Here is a 16,936-nt window from a genome sequence, read left to right on the forward strand (position 1 = left end):
GATACGTGAGAACTGTGATGATTAATTTCAATGTGTCAACTTGACTGAGTTAACGGATGCTCAGATCGTTACTAAAACATTATTTCTGGGTGTGTTTGTGAAGGTATGATTCTGGAAGAGATTAACATTTGAATCAGTAGAGTGAGTAAAGAAGACTACCCTCATCGATTTGTGTGAACGTCATCCAATCCATTGAGGGCATGAATAGAACAAAAATGCTGACGAAAGGCGAATTCACTCCTGTTTGAACTGGAATATCCACCTTCTCTGGCCCTCAGACATTGCTGCTGATTCTTGGGCCTTTGGACTTGGACTGAGACTTATCCCATTGGCTCCCTTGGTTCTCAGGCCTTTGTACTCAGATGCACCAGCTTTCCTGCTTCTGTAGCTTGCAGACAACAGATCATGAGACTTCTCGGCCTTCATAACCATGTAAGCCAATTCTTGTACTAAATCTCTGGATGGATGGATAGATAGATAGATAGATAGATAGATTCTATTGGTTCTGTTTCTTTGGAGAACACTGACTAATACAGGCACTATTGAAAAGTCAAATACTTATCAGGATCCCAGAAGAGGTTACAAAACTGGGGAGAGGCCGGGCGCGGTGGCTCAAGCCTGTAATCCCAGCACTTTGGGAGGCCGAGACGGGTGGATCACGAGGTCAGGAGATCAAGACCATCCTGGCTAACACGGTGAAACCCCGTCTGTACTAAAAAATACAAAAAACTAGCCAGGCGAGGTGGCGGGTGCCTGTAGTCCCAGCTACTCGGGAGGCTGAGGCAGGAGAATGGCGTGAACCAGGGAGGCGGAGCTTGCAGTGAGCTGAGATCTGACCACTGCACTCCAGCCTGGGCGACAGAGCGAGACTGTCTCAAAAACAAAACAAAACAAAACAAAACAAAAAACTGGGGGGAGAAAAAATATTAAAAAGAAAATGGCTGAAAACTTCTCAAATCTGGTGAAAAACATACACTTACAGATTCAAATATCTCAGTCATCCCCGAACAGAATAAATGGAAAGGAAACCATGTCTAAACACACCATAATCAAATTTCTGAAGGACAAAAATAATAAAAAAAAAAAATCTGGGCTGGGCACCGTGGCTCACACCTGTAATCCCAGCACTTTGGGAGGCTAAGGCAGGCGGATCACGAGGTCAAGTGATCGAGACCATCCTGGCCAACATGGTGAAACCCCATCTCTACTAAAAATACAAAAATTAGCTGAGCATGGTGGTACATGCCTATAGTCCCAGCTACTCAGGAGGCTGAGGCAGGAGGATCACCTGAACCTGGGAGGTGGAGGTTGCAGTGAGCTGAGATTGCACCACTGCACTCTAGCCTGGTGACAGAGCAAGACTGTCTCAAAAAAAAAAAAAAAGAAAAAGAAAAAGAAAAAAAATTAGCCAGGGGTAGTGGTGCACACCTATAGTTCCAGCTATTCGGGAGGCTGAGGCAGGAGAACCGCTTGAACCCAGGAGGTGTAGGTTGCAGTGAGGTAAGATGGTGCACTCCAGCCTGGGCAACAAGAGCAAAACTCTGTCTTAAAAAAAAAAACAAACAAACTCTGAAAAGCAGCTATAGAAAAATGACATGTCACACACAGGGGAATCATCATGGAATTCTCAACAGAAACTATGGAACCACAACATATTTTTTAAGTGATGAGAGAAAAGAATTGTCAACTTAGGATTTTATATCCTGAAAAAATAACTTTTCAGAATGAAGGTGAAATAAAGCCATTCTGAGAGGAGGAAAACTAAAATGTGTCTCCAGCAACCTCCTCTAAAAAAAATGCTAGAGGAAGCCCTTCAGGGGAAAGGGAAATAATATCAGAGGGAAATGTGTATCTTCAAGAGTGAAGACAAAGTAGCAGGAATGAGAGTTATCTGTTTTATCATATATATGTATATACATATGAATCTGTATATGTGTATATATGTATATGTATGTATATATGTATATGTGTGTGTATATATATATAATTATTTTTTCCTCTTAAGTCTTTAAAAATATTTATGACTACTGAAAACAAAAAATTATAAAATTTATCTGGTGGGATTTTCAAAGTAATGCATGTAATACATGTGACAACTATAACATAAAATTCTAGGGGGAGGTGGTTCAAAGAAGTCTATATGCAATTGCAAGGCTTCTACATTTTACTTGGCCTGGTAAATATTAAGGCTAAATAAACTGAAAGCTTAGAAATGTATTTATAATCCCTAGAGTAATCACCAAAACAAAAAAATACAAAGAAATATAGACAAAAATTCAAAAGATACATTAAAAAGAAATACCAAAAAGTATTCCAAGAATGCAGAAGAAGGCAGCACAGGGAGAACAGAGAAACAAAAAACAGAGACAGCAAACAAATAACAAAATAATAATTGTGGACAAAAAATCCTACCACATCAATAATTACATTAAATATAAATGATCTGAATATACCAATTAAAAGATATTGTCAGACTGCATGAAAAACAAGAACCGATTATAAACTGGGCACAGTGGCTCATGCCTATATTCCCAACATTTTGAGAGGCTGTGGTGGGAGAAACATAGGAGCCCAACTCGAAGCTGCAGTGAGCTATGATTGCACCACTGAATTCTAGCCTGGGCAACAGGACGAGAGCCTGTCCCTAAAATATAAAATTAAATTAGAATGTAAAAAGTTAATAGTGAGATTACATCATGATAAAAGGGAGAATTCTCCAAGACCACATAACAATCATAACTATGTACACACCTAATAGCAGAGTTTCAGACTGCAGAAGCAAAAACCAATGAAACAGCAAAGAAAAAGAGACAAATTAACAATCATAATTGTCTTTAACACTCCTCTCAGTAATTGTTAGAATAAGTAGACAGAAACTGATCAAAGAAATAGAACACCTGAACAACACTGTCAAGTAACTGAATCTAATTGCCATTTCTAGAACTCTCTACCCAACCTTAGCAGGACATACACTCTTTTTCCAGTGCACATGAAACGTTCACCAAGATAAAGCATTTTCTGGACCATAAAACAATCAACACATTGAAAAGAATTGAAATCACACAAAGTATGTTCTCTGACCATGAGAGAATTAAACTAGTAATCAATAACAGAAAGATATCTGGAAATCCCAAATATTTGTGAGTTAATATGTAATAAATATTGCCTGAATATTTTCCCAAAAGTTTTTAGCAAAACTCATTCCCATGCATGGAGAGTGCTTATTTCCTTCAGAGCACTTCTTTCTTCAAAGGCGATTTGGAAGACAAAGAGGTTCATGAACGATCTCTTTGATATAAATGCCTTAGAAGGGGAAGTATGTATAATAGAAATAGCACGGGACATTTAAAAAGATGTAACATTAAAGAAGATACTCCACCTCTCTAAGTTTCATTTCCCCATTGAAGAGCCACCACTAAAGCCTCTGGTGTCCAGCTATCTGGTTTCCAATCCTAATGCCATCATTTACTAATATGTGATCTTGGCAAGTTAACTAACCTCCCTTTGCTTCCGTTTCATCATATGTATAGGCACAGTAATAATAATACAGGTTGGTGTATGTCCCAGTTGCTTGGGACAGTCCTGGCTTACCCTTGTTCTTCCACTATGATTATTAATAATATCCTGGTTTGGGTGATAAATGATATGCTCAGTCTAATAACAGTAGCGATGTATTACAGGGTTGTTAAAATGATTAGGCTAGTTGTTACGTATAAAGTGTTTTAGAATGGTGACAGGCAGCCAGACTCAATCAATATTGGAGTGCCTGCTAGAGTCCACTTACTTTCCTAGGGGCTAGAATATGGTGGTAAACAGGGCAGACACTATACTCAGAGCATCTGGGGTGTGGCAGAGTGGCTAAGTGCATGGACTCTGCTGCTAGCCTACCTGAGTGTGAATCCTGGCATGTTCCCTATTAGCTATGCAGCCTTGAGAAAGTGATCTTACTTCATACCTATAATATGAGTGCTATGAAGATTGAATGGGTTAAAATTTGCAAAGCACTTAGACCAATAACTGGCATGTAAGCGCAACTAAATACTTGTTAAATCAAATAAATATAATAATTCTAAATGCTGGAAAGATTAAATGCATTAGTACAATCATGTGCTGCATGACGTTTTGGCCAACGGCGAGCCACCTATAAAACTATGGTCCCATAAGGTTGTAATACCATATTTTTACTGTACCTTTTCTACGTTTAAATATGTTCAGATACACACATACTTGCTGTTGCATTACAATTGCCTACAGAATTTAGTAGAGTACCATGCCATACGCCTAGGAGCAATAGGCTACAGCATCTAGTGTGGGTGTGCAGTAGCCTTTACTAAACCTACACTACCTAGGTTTGTGTAAGTACACTGTATGATGTCCATACAATGATGAAATCACCTAACTATGCATTTCTCAGAACATATTCCCAGAGTTAAGTGGCACATGACTGTATATACAAAAGCACTTATACTGGAGATTTGCCTTTTTTAAACTAAAATCATCCCTTCTGGTGTTTTTTTTCTTTTCAAAATAAAGGAAGACTCCTCCAAAGGTGGATTGATAGCTCCTTTACTTCTAGAGACAGAAGACTGCCAGGACCTTTCAGAGGACTTTTTTTTTCTTCTTCTTTTTTAAGACGGAGTCTCACTCTGTCGCTCAGGCTGGGGTGCAGTGGTGCGATCTTGGCTCACTGCAACCTCCGCCTCCCGGGGTGAAGAAATTCTCCTGCCTCAGCCTCCCATGTAGCTGGGATTACAGGCGCCTGCTACCTTGCTGGGCTAATTTTTGTATTTTTAGTAGAGACGGGGGTTTACCATGTTGGCCAGGTTGGTCTCAAACTCCTAACCTCAGGCAATCCGCCTGCCTCCGCCTCCCCATTACAGCCATGAGCCACCGTGCCCGGCCAGACTTTTTTTTTCCAGTTTTAAAAAAGACCCAAATAATCCAAACTACAGTCCTATGATATTCTCACAACCATAGGAAGTGGGTATGATGAATATTATTCTCATAAGGAAACGGAGGCTCGAAGGCTCACCAAAGTCACAAAGCTTTGTCTTTTTTATCGAATCTTTAGGCCAGGAGCAGTGGCTTATACCTGTCCTATAATCCCAGCTCTTTGGGAGGCCAAGGTGGGTGGATCACTTGAGGTCAGGAGTTCAAGACCAGCCAGGCCAATATGGTGAAACTCCGTCTCTACTAAAAAATACGAATATTATAACCAGGTATGGTGGCGCATGCCTGAGGTATGGTGGCACATGCCTGTAATCCCAGCTACTTGAGAGGCTGAGGCAGGAGAATAGCATGAACCTGGGAGGCAGAGGCTGCAGTGAGCGGAGATCACACCACTGCATTCTAGCCTGGGGGACAGAGCGAGACTCTGTCTCAAGGAAAAAAAAAATCTTTAGCAAAGGTCTTGAGGTGAATGTTGCATTTCAGTGTGTTTACTAGAGGACAGCTAGCAGACTTCATTTGCTGGATCAGGCCAGAACAAGTACACATAACATACTATCAGCGCAAATGTGAAGAAGCTAGATTGCTCCATTATTAGAGATAGAAAAGCTATAATAGTGAAACCTTGATTCAAACAGTTCATCTAACTCTAAAGATCACGTATAGAAAATTGCAGCGATAGGAAAAGACCCCAAAGCTGCTGAATGCTAGGTACACAAGTCAGTCCTCCTCTTTTGTGGGATAGGATAACACACCCTCCCAAGTGTGCAACTCACAGCTTAACTATATCTGACTTAGTGCAAGGGCCCTCCTCACCATCCACCCCCAGCTTTGACAGATTTCACCCCCATTACTGTTACCAACAACCATAAACACAGAAGTGTTTTGTTTTCTCCTTGTCAAGGGAGTCCAGACATTCCTGATAGCAAATGTACGTGTGTCAATGCAACCTTGACAGACGGAAACTCAAACTCAAGTACAATGGCAAACTTTATATGCTGTAATATATGCACACTGGTGGACTTGGTGATGCTTTCTCCCTCGCCCCCAACTTCTTAGAACATGCAAAATGTGCCTGTTAAATATCATAATCCTTTTTACTCTGAGCACCTTTTCCCCTGGAGCCTTGCAAGTGCTCTCCGCATAAGGGCCTATTTTTAAGAGTCCCCTTGAGACTGAAATGACATTCAGGCCTTAAATCTAATGATATCAGAGCCTGTCCTCATTTTAAACATTTCTAATATGATCAGAAAGACGCCTGAAAAATGAGCTCCTCTTGCCCTTGGCTTTCATGTGCCCTAGGGGAGTCCCGATTTAGAAGACAACCCCTAACTCAAGTGGGAGGTGCAGCAGCTGCTGACATATGTGACTGTGGGCTGATGCTGGAAATTTCTGAGGCAGGTCACAAACCTTTGACCCATCTCTCAGGTTTCTCTGGATAATATGTGGTATTTTACAGATTGAAAAGGAGAAGGATAAAAAAACGAAGACTGAAAATCTTAGAATTATGAAAGAGAGAATCATATACATTTTCTCTTTAAATACTAATCATTTAAAATGTGTAATTTTAAAGATGCATTAAACCTGTTTGACTGTCCTCATAAGACAAACTTCCTTCCTTTTCTTAATTCTATTCCTGGATTTCTCCCCAGCTATTAGCTACAGCCAGCAGTGAGGTCCCATTGAGTGTTCTGCGTACTACTGGAAATTCCATGATTCACTCAGTGGGCGGTGCTGAATTAATTGTTAATCTGGTAGTGGGTGTTACTTTTTCTACTAGGTTGTGAATTTCTAACTCTTGAGATGTCAGGCAAAAGCACTTCTGAGAGAAGAAAAAGGATAAAAGGACAAAAAATCTGAGATTTGCTTTCTCTCTGGAAGCCTTTTCATCTTCTTGCCATAGGGAACAGTTGAACCATCAAAAGCCCGTTTATAATTAGTGTTAGTGAAACCAGGGACTTTGGGGAATATTGGTTGTGAACAAAGGCAAGAGTGGCAAATCTTGTTAAATTTTGTTAAATGGAAGACACAGGATTTTTAAAAGTTGAAATACAGAATATAATATTAGTAAACTCATATGATTCTGCTTAAGATAATTTTTAAAACAAATGTTAAAAGGGTAAATTTTTAAAAAGAAAATTATATATATGTATTTTTATATCTATGTAGGAATGTACAAACATATGTATATACATAGGAATGTACTTCTTCCTGGAAGTTACTATAGCTACAATATGTCACTGGTCTATATCATGTTAATCAGCATCTGATCTGTGAGAGAAATCTGAGCATGAGGTAATTCAGCACTGTCACCCAACTGGCCACATTAATCTTGAGCATTTTCCCGAGGGGATTAAAATCTGTCACCTGATGTTGCTACCAAGGTGAAATACATCCTGTCTCCTATGCTTTGCTAAGGACAGAGAGGGGCCAATGTGAGCTGTGCTACAACAGGTTTGTTTGAATGGAGCCAGCATGTGAGCCCACTCAGACCAGGGTCTGAGATCTTCATTGGAGTCATCTTCCTCCTCTGGTTCCAGTGTAGCCAGTGAGGCAATTTGGTTTGCCCTTTTGCAGTGAGAGCCGATTGGCCATAAGGTACTCAGCCTACATTTCCTGCTCAAATGTAAGCAAATCAGTTGATTTCCCAGCTCTGAAAAAGTTGTGATCTAAACTTGTGCTAATAGAAACCCAAAGAAAGTGACACACATAAGACGTGTGGAAGTGCCTAGGGCTTCTTGACACTCAGGAGCAGGGGAGTAGAGCATGCTGTGTTTAATCAGGATTCGATTCTATAGCTCTTTACCATCTATGAAATTATTTTTTACCACATCCTATTAATTGGGAGTCAGTCTTGCTTGGTAGGAAAAACATAGCTTTGGAGTCAAGTAGAGCTGTATTTGAACCCTGGTGCTGTCACTCAGAAACTCTGGGAGGGACCTCAGGGGCTGAGCACTTTACCCCTCTAACCTCCAGTCCTCATTGGTAAGTGTGGGTGACGATGGCCAGCCAATGGGGTTGCTATGAAGCGTGAGAGAGATACCATATTCAAGTTCTTAGTAGAGTAGCTGATCCAAGGAACATGCTTTGAAAACCACTGACCTAGAGCCTGTTACCATCTTCTCATGTTTAGTCTTCTTCCATTCATACTCACGTGGCTTGCTTTTTTTTTTTTTTCTATCTTCTCCCGGGATTTAGAAATTACTTGCGGCTGGGCGCTGTGGCTCACGCCTATTGTAATCCCAGCACTTTGGCAGGCCGAGGCAGGCGGATCACGAGGTCAGGAGTTAGAGAGCAGCCTGACCAACATGTGAAACCCCGTCTCTACTAAAAATACAAAAATTAGCCGGGCACAGTGGCGTGCGCCTGTAATCCCAGCTACTCAGGAGGCTGAGGCAGGAGAATCGCTTTCATCCAGGAGTTGGAGCTTGCAGTGAGCCGAATCGCGCCACAGCTCTCCAGCCTGGGCGACAGAGCGAGACTCCGTCTCAGAAAAAAGAAAAAAAGAAATTACTTCCTTGACAAAATCTCCTGTCTTGAATTACTACTGCCTTTTTGCTGTTATGAATGGAATTTGTAATCATGTTAAATTTAACTTGGCGTAGAAATGCAGTTTATCTGTATAGGTTTCTCTTATATCCTGCAACTCTGACTTTTTCATTTCCTTCATTTTGTCATTGTGGTTGTTGACTTTCCTATGTCAATAATTGTGTAATCCGTACTTTAACCAAAAGCAAGTACGATCAAAATAACTTTATTCCTTCTCCCCACGGGCTTAGTGCGACTCGTTCCTCTCCTTCCCTGTCCCGTGATTTCTCTGGCCAATCTTAATAATTGTTTCAGCTGCAACCCCAACTGGAACGCACACCGGCCAAAACGGAGCAGCTCTTGGGGGCCCCCTGCTGGGCCGGGTGTGACCTCTTTAGATTCCTGCATGGCAGGGCTCATGGAGGGTTCCAGCATCAGGGCATGGCAGCCAGGACGGTGGGTGAGTGAACACCAGGGAGTGCAGGTTGGGGCTATTTACCAACTAGTACAGGAAGATTTGAGTATTTTGATAATGGGTCCAGCCATTGTCTTCTCGAACGGTGTGGGCTGGCTCAGTATCAGCTCTACTCTTAGGTAATAAAAAAAAATCCTCTGGTCTTGTCTAGGGCCAAGCCACTAGTTAAAATTTTATCTCATGCATTAGTAAAAATGCAAATCTTTAAGATGGAAGTCTTTCCTCTACCCCAACTTGAGGAAAGGTGGGAAGATCAGCCTCCTCTCTGTTTCCTAGCCTGTACCGTCTGCTCCTCTTTCCCAGTCACCATGGCTCTGGCAGCTCCACGTTTGACAGCGTGGAGAATCGGGGAAGAAAATGATGAGAAGCGGGAAAGGTGGCGCTTCACAGACACAGATGTAATCTGCACTGCTGCCTCCTGAGATTAAGTAGCAGGCAGGATCAAATGTTGATATTGCCGCCCAGTGGACACAAAATATAATGCAGTACTAAGATCAGGCAGAGCTTTCTCCCCTCAGCCTGCAGCTGAGGCAGTGGAAACACGAATGCAAGCGTGAGCCACTGCGCCCGGGCTCAGCCACCTTTTTAAATGGTATTTTTCCTTAACTGTAGACAACTGCAAGTATTTTTAAAAAGAGAAAGACAGCAGTATAACGAAACTCCCTGAACCCATTACCTGGCTTCAACAATTATCAGTTTATGGTAATCGTCTCGTCTTGACCAATCTTGTTTCATCTGTTCCCCAACCTACTCCTGGCCTTGCCTCTAGGTTGTTTTGATGCAAATCCCAGACATTATGTCATTTAATCTGTAAATATTTCATTGGAACACCTGAGAAAATCAAACACTTTCTTAATACCATCAATTATTCATGCAGTCATTATTTACATTTTCCTAATTGCCTTATAAATTATTAAGTTAGTTGGCTTGAATTTGGATCCAAACAAAATCCATGCATTGTCATTGTTGATATGTTTCATTTCTAAGTCTTCCAACAATAAGTTGCCCTCTATCTTTGTTGTTGTTCTTACAATTTCTTGAAGAAACAGGTCATTTGTCCCATGGACTTTCCCACAGTCTGGGTTTTGTTCACTGCACCTATATGGTCATTTCGTGTGTTCCTTTGTCCCCTGTATTTCCTGTAAACTGGTGGTTGAAGCTGGAGGCTCCACTAGTTTTGGGATCAGTGATGTTGGCAAGAAGGAGTTGCAGGTGGTATTCTGTATTCCTGTCAGAAGACAGAATATCCAGATATCTGTTTTGTTTTTGTGATGTTAGCCATCACTGATACTCACTGCTCAGATTCATTAATTCACTGAACATTGGGAAATGGTGGCATCTGCTGCCCATGTGTTAGCTTTCCAGGTAGTAACTTTTATAAAGAAAACTTTAATGAACTTTTTGGTTACCAAGGTAAGAGTTCTTACAGGAAAGGCAGGACAAATACTTGATCATTTATATTTACCAGTTTGCAAAAGCACTGTGTCAGCTTCCTGGCAGTGAGTTTTGTTGTTTGTCTTAATATTATCTTGAACTCATGTATTTAAACATATTTGATGTGTGTCAATCTGTTGTAGTGCTGTGGTAGACAGAATAATGCTTCCCCCAAAGAGATCTGTGTCCTAATCCCAGGAACTTGTATGCTATGTTATGTGGCAAAGAGGAATTAAGATTCCAGATGGAATTAAGGTTATTTACCAGCTAACTTTAAAATAGGGAGATTAGCCTGGATTATCCCAGTGGGCCAAATGTAATCACAAAGGTCCTTAAAAATAGACAAGGTAGGCAAAAGAGGAGGGCAGAGTGATGTAATCTGAACACTCTACCATTGCTGGCTTTGAAGATGGAGGAAGGTGGCCACGAGCCAAGGAATGCAGGCAACAACCTCTAGGAGTTGGAAATGGCAAGGAAACAGATTTTTCCCTAGAATTGCAGGAAGGAACAGAGCTCTGCTGACATTTTGATTTGAGCTCAGTGAGACTTGGGTTGGATTTCTAACCTATAGACGTGCCACTTTGTGTTGTTTTAAGCCATTAAATTGTGGCAATTTGTTACAGCAGCAGTAGAGAACTAATACAATTACTATCCTTATTGACACTCATATTAACCCATCTTTGGCCAGTGTTATCCTTTTCAAGTCGATTTCCAAGACGAGGGTTTTCTTGCTGCTGATATGACAAGATGTTCCAGGACCATCTACTGGTTAACTGGTTAGTATTTAACTTCTAACCCAATGTATCTGTTGAAACTTGTCCTCTCGAACGTCATTGGTGATTTTTAAATGGAAAAATCCAGTCCTTGTTCTTTTTGTTTCTTTCTGCAGCATTTGATACTACTCTCTTACTCTTTCCTTTTCCAAATGACATCTATCCTCCCTATCCTGTCATTGTCTTTCTTGGGTTTTACTTCCTAGCCCCCTAACACTGTCCTTGGGCCTCACTTCCTTTTTCTTTTCTTTCGTTTCTTTTTTTTTTTTTTTTTCTGAGATGGAGTTTCACTCTAGTCACCCAGGCTTGAGTGCAATGGTGTGATTTTGGCTCACTGCAACATCTGCCACCTGGGTTCAAGCAATTCTCCTGCCTTAGCCTCCTGAGTGGCTGGGATTACAGGCACCCGCACTATGCCTGGCTAATTGTTGTATTTTTAGTAGAGATGGGGTTTCGCCATGTCGGTCAGGCTGGTCTTGAATTCCTGACCTCAGGTAATCTACCCCCCTCAGCCTCCCAAAGTGCTGGGATTACAGGCATGACCACCGTGCCTGGCTTTTTTTTTTTTTTTTTTTTAAGACAGAGTCTTGGCCGGGCGCGGTGGCTCAAGCCTGTAATCCCAGCACTTTGGGAGGCCGAGACGGGCGGATCACGAGGTCAGGAGATCGAGACCATCCTGGCTAACATGGTGAAACCCCGTCTCTACTAAAAATACAAAAACTAGCCGAGCGAGGTGGCGGGCGCCTGTAGTCCCAGCTACTCGGGAGGCTGAGGCAGGAGAATGGCGTAAACCCGGGAGGCGGAGCTTGCAGTGAGCTGAGATCTGGCCACTGCACTCCAGTCCGGGTGACAGAGCGAGACTCCGCCTCAAAAAAAAAAAAAAAAAGACAGAGTCTTGCTCTGTCACCCAGGCTGGAGTGCAGTGGTGCAATCTCAGCTCACTGCAACCTCCGCCTCCTGGGTTCAAGAGATAGTCCTGCCTCAGCCTCCTGAGTAGCTGGGATTACAGGTGCATGCCACCATGCCCAACTAATTTTTTTGTATTTTTAGTAGAGATAGGGTTTCGCCATGTTGGCCAGGCTGGTCACGAACTCCTGGCCTCAAGTGATCTGCCCACTTCAGCCTCCCAAAATGCTGGGATGGCAGGTGTGAGCTACTGCGCCTGGCCCCTTGGGCCTCATTTCTTCTTTCTCCATGCTCCTCCCCAGTAATGCCATCCATGCAATAATCTTTCCATGCCAATGAGACCTAAACAGGTATCTTCCCCCATCTCTCCTAACTACCAACACCTCATTTCCGACAGCTCATTGATAGTTGCCACCTGCACAAACAACCTGCACCTCATATTCATGGCAAAACCTTAATTCCCATTGTCCCCCAACTCTTTCTTATTTCTGTTAGTGGTTTTCTCCGACACACAGATTTAAAATTTAGGTGTCATTTAAAAATCTTCCTTGTCCTGTGGATCATGAAGTCAGGAGATCGAGACCATCCTGGCTAACATGGTGAAATCCCATCTCTACTAAAAAATACACAAAATTAGCTGGGTGTGGTGACAGGTGCCTGTAGTCCCAGCTATCAGGAGGCTGAGGCAGGAGAATGGCGTGAACCCGGGAGCCAGAGCTTGCAGTGAGCAGAGATCGCACCACTGCACTCCAGCCTGGTCTACAAGGCGAGACTCTGTCTCAAAAAAAAAAAAAAAATCTTCCTTGTCCTTTGACTCTCCCAAAATAAGAAATATAACTGCTACCAAACATAGTATTATTTATTTATTTGTTTGTTTGTTTTTGAGACGGAGTCTGGCTCCGTCGCCCAGCCTGGAGTGCAGTGGCCAGATCTCAGCTCACTGCAAGCTCCGCCTCCCGGGTTTATGCCATTCTCCTGCCTCAGCCTCCCAAGTAGCTGGGACTACAGGTGCCTGCCACCTCGCCCGGCTAGTTTTTGTATTGTTTAGTAGAGACAGGGTTTCACCATGTTAGCCAGGATGGTCTCGATCTCCTGACCTCGTGATCCACCTGTCTCAGACAAAGTCTCGCTCTTGTCCCCCAGGCTGGAGCTCAATGGCGCAATCTCAACTCACTGCAACCTCCACCTCCTGGGTTCAAGCGATTCTTCTGCCTCAGCCTCCCCAGTAGCTGGGATTACAGGCACCTGCCACCACGCCCGGCTAATTTTTGTATTTTTAGTAGAGATGGTGTTTCACCATGCTGTCCAGCCTGGTCTCGAACTCCTGACCTCAGGTGATCTGCCTGCCTCAGCCTCCCAAAGTGCTGGCATTACAGATGTGAGCCACTGCACCCAGCCAGTACTTAATATTCCCATTTTTGTTGTGTTTTGCCATGGGAAATGAGAATTTTTAATGTTTGTTTGTTCTTGAGCACTCCATCCCTGGACACAGACCCCCACGAGAAGCCAAATAATTGTCAGAGATTGCTTTGTGAGTATGGAACCAGAGCATGGGGATTGGCTGATGTGAAGAGTTAATGGTTTGAGAGAAGTTAATGGTCTTCCGCTAAGATGGTGCAGGTCTTCTTATGGGATTGCAATATTTGAGGTCATTGCTAAGGCTCCTCCTTCACCGAGAACGCTTGCATGGTCCCTACTGATGCTTCTGCAACCTTTCTTTCTATGCTCCCATGCCTGACCAACCTGTTTTTTATTTCTTTAGAAATGTTAAGACCGGCTGGGCATGGTGGCTCACGCCTGTAATTCCAGCACTTTGTGAGGCCGAGGTGGGTGGATCACTTGAGGTCAGGGGTTTGAAACCAGCCTGGTCAACATGGTGAAACCCCATCTCTACTAAAAATACAAAAAAAAAAAAAAAAATTAGCCAGGCATGGTGGCATACGCCTATAATCCGAGGTACTCGGGAGGCTGAGGCCCAGGAGGCAGAGGTTGAAGTGAGTCAAGATCGCACCACTGCACTCCAGCCTAGGTGACAGAGCGAGACTCTGTCTCAAAAAAAAAAAAAAAAAAAAAACACCTTCAATCTGGTCTCTGGCAAATTTTCCAGGCACATAAAATCATAAAATTAACTGAGATGGATATCCACTGAACTAGACGTAGATATAAGTAGGAGAGAAGCTGTAAGTCTTTTTAACACTTTGTATAACTTTTAAGAAATATCGCTTGAAAACAACTATTTGTATACATGCTACTCATTTGTATACGTGCTGCGACACTACTTGTAGGCCTTAGTGGCCTGTACATCACTGGGAGTTTAGCGCCCTCTTGTGTTCACTACGAGGCCAAGCATTGCCAGGTCGCCCTGATTTGCCAAGGGATATTTTTCAATGCATCTTTTATTTTATGGGAAGTGTTAGAATTTTGGCTACCAGTTTTTAAAAGCTGCTGTCACCCTCAGAATCACGTGTATATAGAACCAGCTCCAGGAAAAACTGAGAAGAATGTGAAGTTCTTTAGATCCCTGATTTTTTCTTTCACCCTACTCTCAAGAACACTAATTTTTTTATTTTTGTTATACTTTTTATTTCCTCATTTATTCCCTTCAGAGCTCCTAGATCATATCTGACCTTATAATGTGTTATTAAATCATCTAAATTTACCTTTATGTAATGTTCTGGCTTCCAATAGGTATTTTTATATATTAAGCATCAAAATATGTAGTAGATATTGGTGGATGGATGGAACAAAGAGAATCCAATTAGTTGCATCAGGTAATGTAACCATGGGAGGGAGAGGTGGTGAGCAAGAAAGAAGAGAGCTGCGAGGCAGTTTCACTTTTCTGTGATCCACCACATAATACTCTGTGTTCTGAAAGAGCCTAGAAACTGACTCAACAGAGGTGAGTGTAAAGACCATAGCCTCTGACAGCCCTGGGTTTGAAACTTCCATTCCTTCACTCATCAGTTGTGCACACTTGGACAAATTACTTACCCTTCCTGAGCTCTAATTTTCTTTTTCATTTATTTATTTATTTTTGATATGGAGTCTCACTCTGTTGCCCAGGCTGGAGTACAGTGGTGCCATCTCCACTCATGCAACCCCCGCCTCCCAGGTTCAAGCGATTCTCATGCCTCAGCCTCCCGAGTAGCTGGGATTATAGGTGCGTGCCACCATGCCCAGCTAATTTTTGTATTTTTAGTAGAGACGAGGTTTCACCATGTTAGCCACGCTGGTCTCAAACTCTTGGCCTCAAGTGATCCACCCATCTCAGCCTCCCAAAGTTCTGGGATTACAGGCATGAGCCACCACATCTGGCCCCTGAGCTCTAATTTTCTAATCTGTAAAACACTAAAAACACTTACTTCATAGGGCTGTAAGGAAGACTGAGATAATGTATGTAAAATATTGATAGAATATACAAAATGTGTATTTTTATTTATTCATCTTTAGAGATGGGGGTCTCAAACTCCTAGCCTCAAGTGATCCTGCCACCTCAGCCTCCTAAGTAGCTGGGATTACAGGTGTAAATCACCTTGCCCAGCCAAAATGTATGTTAAAAATTCATGTTAGTGGGGCACGGTGGCCCATGCCTGTAATCCCAGCACTTGGGGAGGCCAAGGCAAGTGGATCACTTGTGTTCAGGAGTTCGAGACCAGCCTGGCCAACACAGCAAAACCCTATCTCCACTAAAAAAAAAAAAAAAAAAAAAAATTAGCTGGGCGTGGTGGTGCATGCCTGTAGTCCCAGATACTTGGGAGGCTGAGGCAGGAGGATTGCTTGAACCAGGGAGGCAGAGGCTGCAGTGAGCAGAGATTGCACCACTGCACTCCAGCCTGGGCAGCTGAGCAAGACTCCATCTCAAAAACCTTTTAGAAAAAGAAATAGATAAATAAATAAATTCATGTCAAATTTTAAAGAAAGACATAAGGCATTACTAAAAGGCCAAATCAGACTAACCTGAAATTGCTTATTTTTGTAAAAGCGCTGTCCTGAATGATTCTGAGAGAGGAAGGAACATATCGTTCTGGTGAATGATCATTTGAAAACAAAGTGCCATAGCTCTCCAATGCACTGGGAAAAATGTTTAACTTCAAAAACAAGTTGGCTTTTTAGTCAAAGGCAGGGAACTGACTGTGAAGAGAGAGATTGACGAACTCTTCCAGAATCTCAAAATAACTGACAGATACTAGTCACAGAATAGAATATTTATACCCTAGCTCAGTGTTAAGGCTCAAACAAATATCTAGAATTTACTAAACAGGATTAAATAAATTATACACAGTCATGAAATTCTTCAGACTCACTCTTCAGATAACATAAACAAACATTTAACTTAAGCCCTGTGCAAGACCCTTATTAGAAATTCCAGTCACGAGGTCTGTCAGGCCCATCAACTGCTTCCTAGGAAAAGTACCTTCCTAAGACCCCTGAATTAATTGATACAGGCCCTAGGTGGTTTTTGGAGTAAGAGAAGGCTATCAGGACAAAGATGGGCACCAAGCAACCTGTGAAGTGGCTTGGTTTAAAAAGCTCTACCTACCAAGGAGAGTTAATCAAGTCAGTTGAATTTTCTCACTTAGGTGGTTGAATGGGGGCAGGGTGAGCTAGTCAATAACAGGCATAGAGAAGACATCAAAGAGAAGGAAAGACTAAAAAGAGGAGCCATATTAATGGTAGCAAATTAGATGAAAGATCCAGCTTCATCTAATTTGGAGCTGGGCGCCGTGGCTCATGCCTGTAATTCAAGCACTTTGGGAGGCCAAGGCAGGTGGATTTACCTGAGATCAGGAGTTCAGGACCAGCCTGGCCTACATGGTAAAACCCCATCTCCACTAAAAAATTCAAAAATTAGCCAGGCGTGGTGGCAGGTGCC

This window comes from Trachypithecus francoisi, unplaced genomic scaffold (assembly GCF_009764315.1).
Source record: "Trachypithecus francoisi isolate TF-2019V2 unplaced genomic scaffold, Tfra_2.0 Lachesis_group4, whole genome shotgun sequence".
NCBI classification, from domain to species: Eukaryota; Metazoa; Chordata; class Mammalia; order Primates; family Cercopithecidae; genus Trachypithecus; species Trachypithecus francoisi.